Here is a 4,180-nt window from a genome sequence, read left to right as displayed (position 1 = left end):
TAGAAATGAGGACCACGGAAAAGCGTGTGTTTAAGCTACAACTCTCCAAGATCCAGCTATTAATGTGATGACAGTTATGATGACATTGGACGCCAACTTGAAATGGTGATGTTGATAGTGTGGATATAAGCGCTGGGAGGTATACTGCCGCTTTCAATTGCGTGCCGTGCTGTTGTAACTCAATACTAAAACGATATGCGTCTGTGTGTAGACGTGAGTATTTCAGTAAGCATCTTCGGAATGCATCATCCGAGGCTATTGGCATGACACAGAAGGCGCCGCGACTGTGCTGATTGTGCGCTTGTTTATATTGTTACATGCCAGCAGCTTATTCGCGGAGCGTCTAACCGATGAAGTTGAACGGAGCTCAGCTGCACGGCGCTACTCAAGCTGAGAAGGCAGGCTCCGAAAGTCGTTTTTATTCTCTAGAGCTGCCCGCCTAACTACGTCTTCAGGGATGGTACATTTTTCCCCTTGATATCTGAAGCCCTCTGGCCGAGGTAGTCAGTCGTCCCCACGGGCGTGGCATAGGAGGACATGAGTGACTTCGGTCATGGCTGAAAGGCGACCACGGTGGTAAGGCGTGCTATCCGGTAGTTCAGATCGCTGACCCGGTAAGTGGCAACATACCGCACGATGTAATGCGCCAACATCTTCTGCGTTAAGCCGCGCTTCCGCACGGGCCGTCAAATCCTGACTGTCACCAGGAGCGTAGAAAACATGGCAATTCCGGCTGCTACAGCGAGCTTTGGATCGTGTTTGCGACGCAAAAGTCCGCAAGCACGCGAGGCGGAGAGCTTCCTCGGCTAGACAAAGGGTTTTGCTTATGCATGGTTTGTCATCAACGAAAGATGGAAAGATGGGGTCGAGAGCATACCGAGGGGAACGCGCGTAAAGAAGAATGGGCTATAGCCGATAGACTCATGTGTCATAGTTTTGAAGGCGAACTTAATAAAAGGCAAAATGGTGCCGCAGTTCTTGTGGTCGAATGCGATGTACACGGAGATTATGTTGCAAAGTTCGCGGTTTGTGCGATCTGTCCAGCCGTTTGTCTGAGGGGTATATGACGTGGAGTACCAGAAATGCGACGCGCATAAACGGAACAGTTCTTCGAAGACATCTGTCGTAAAATGGCGAGCGTGGTTGCAGATTATAACTTGTGGTGGTCCATGTCGCAGGATGACAGAGGAAAGCAAGGCCAGCGACACGTGGTGCGCAGTGGCCGAAGGAAGAGCGGCCGTTTAGCTGTAGCGGGTGAGATGGTCAGCACTAACTATGATGCAACAATTGCCGTTGGGTGACTTCGGAAAAAGGACATATAAGATCAATTCCGACCTTCTGAAAAGGGCGTCGTGAGGGATTCACGGGATAGAGAAGGCCCTGTGGTGCGGACGTGGGGCGTTTTTGCTGCTGACACTCCGTGCAGCTGGCCACATACCTCTGAATCGCATTACGCATCTTTGGCCAGTAAAAGCAGTCACGGACGCGTTTGACGGTTCGGGCAGAGCACAGATGGCCAGAGGTGAGGTCGTGCATGGCCCGCAGAACGCACAAGCGATGGCTCTAGGGAACTACGAGGTGGAAATGCGTGCCGGTCTTCGATTAGGCCTTTCTGTGTTGGAGGCTCTCCCGGACACAAAAAGGGGTGGGCACACCAGAATCTAACGCAGTAGCATGTAGTGGCCTGAGACTTTTGTCATTCTGTTTCGCGGTGCAGAGAGCCGAGAGCTCCGTAAGCTCAGACACTACGGAGCCGATATATTGGTCGAAGCTCTCAGAGTCGCGTCAATCGTACAAGGGGGAGGCGCGAAATATTCTGCGTCCGCGTGTTTACGGTCACCTTCGTGCGACTCAGTAACGTTGTACTCTTGCAGGCGAAGAGCCCAGTGTGGCAGACAGCAAGACGGGTTACGCAGGCTGACGAGCCAGCAGAGGGCGTGAAGGTCGGTTAGAACCGTTAAATCGCGTTCATACGGATAACACCGAAACCGTTGCCCAGTGACCACAACAACACATTCTTGCTCCGTAAGGGTATAGTTGCGCTCAGGCTTACTGAGGGAGCAGTTTGCGTGAGCAATTACATGCGCTCCGTCTTAAGAACGTTAGACAAGCACAGTACCTACGCCAAAACCACTTGCATCAGTGTGGGCTTGCGTCGCGCAGAGGGTTTGAAGTGCCGGAGAATCAGGTGGAAAGGAAGCAGGAACTTGAGCTGGTGGAATGACGAGTCACAGTCTGAAGTCAATTCGAAAGGGACGTCTTTTTGGAGCAGCGACGTTACAGGGTGAGCGACGTCAGCAAATCTTGGGATGAAAATACGGAAGAATGAGCACAATTCCTCAAAAGCATTTTAGAGTTCCTTTTGATTTTGGGATTGTTGTAACGAGGCAAGGGACGTAGCCTTTTTGTGAATCGGGCCGAACTCCTTCGCGGTCGACGATATTATCGAGTATCAGGGCTTGGCATTCTCCAAGGTGGTATCCGTTTTGGAATTGAAGACAGGTCGAGCTTTTTGCAGGCAGTATAAAACAACAGTAAACCACAGCTTATGTTCACTGAAGGTCCGTCCGAAAATAACAACATAGTCTAATTAGCGCATACAGATTTCGCACTTGAGGCCACGAAGCATGGTATTCTTAAAGCTATCGAATGTTGCTAGTGCATTATTAGGCCAAAGGGCATCGCGTTAAATTCGAATAGGGCATCAGGCGTCATAAATGCTTCTTTCTCCTGGTCAGCAAGATCTGTCGGAATTTGCCAGTATCCCGTACGCAAATCAACAGAAGAGAAGTACGATGCGGAGAAAAGGCAGCCGAGAACATCTTTGATGCGCGGCATCGGTTGCACATCTTTTTAGTGACAGAACTGAGGCGAAGATAGTCGATGCAAAATCACCAGGTTCCATCTTTCTTTTTCACCAGAATCACGGGAGCAGCCCAGGGACTCGAGGACACCTGAATTTCTCCCCGCTTCAACATGTCATTGACTTGGTCGGTGATGACCTTGCACTCGGACAGCGACTCGCGGTACTGCTTTCGGCGGATCTGGAGGGCAGGTCCAGTGTCGATACGTTTTTTTTTCGTGCACTGCGAATAAAGAGGAGCCGCAGCACCGTCAAATGACTCGTGAGTGGGACGGGAACAGGAAACATGGACGTAGACTGTGCATCGTGGCAGTACGACGGCGTCAGCACGCGCACAAAGAACGTCTTCATAAATCGCCGACCCTTCGAAAAGTTCGCGTGGAAGACAACTGGTAACGCTCAACTCTCCCGTGCCACAATCAACAGTAGCACAACATATACGCAGAAAATCAATGCCCAGAATTATATCGTGGTGGACCAAGAAAGTACCGCGAATTCCGCCTGAAATATCGTGCCACCCAAAGAAACCTTAACGCTACACACTCCTACCGGAAACAACAACTCCTCACTCACTGCAGAAAAGGTAGCAGTTTTGTCCTAAATAAACATAACTTTGTTCCCTAAATGGTTTTTACAAGATAAACTCATGACTGAAACGGTAGCCCCAACATCTACCAACGGCACCGTTGAGACACCTTTCACAAGCACATGACCTTCGTTCTTTAATATGCACACAGGTGGAGGAATATCAGGTTGCAGCACATCAGCCGCGCTGGCTAGTCAACCTTCAAGGGTGGAGGGGAGCGACACCGTGATGACGGTTAACGCCGCACACAAACAAAGGTCGTGGTGTCACACTCTGGTCGGAGGAATGAGAATGGCCACGGATGCCGTCCTTGCGCGAATTAGCCTCCTGGGCAGGATTCTCTCGCCACTAAGCGTCGGCGTGAGATCGGACCAAGGGGCGATCGGACGGCGCCGGACGATGGTCCCGGGATCACGAGTGGCGACTGCAGTAGCGGGAAATGTGACCCGCGACGCCACACCGGTAGCACACGGGGACGGGCTGATCCAAAGGGAGCGCTTCGATGGACTCCATCATGGTAGGACGCTATGAATATCCAGATGGTAGATCCTGTGAACCGTAGGTCTCAGACGGTCGCCGTGATGAACGGTCGGAGTAAAATCGAGGAGACCTGCGGTGGTGGTCCGAAAACTGTGAGAAAGGTGGGTCAGGTCTTGAATACGGTATGTTGACGCCATCGCGGCAACGGTAGTCGGTGGCGTTGACTGATGGAGGCGTGGAAAGTGGGGGCC

Source organism: Amblyomma americanum, chromosome 3 (assembly GCF_052857255.1).
Source record: "Amblyomma americanum isolate KBUSLIRL-KWMA chromosome 3, ASM5285725v1, whole genome shotgun sequence".
NCBI lineage: Eukaryota > Metazoa > Arthropoda > Arachnida > Ixodida > Ixodidae > Amblyomma > Amblyomma americanum.
This window is presented reverse-complemented; position numbering follows the sequence as displayed.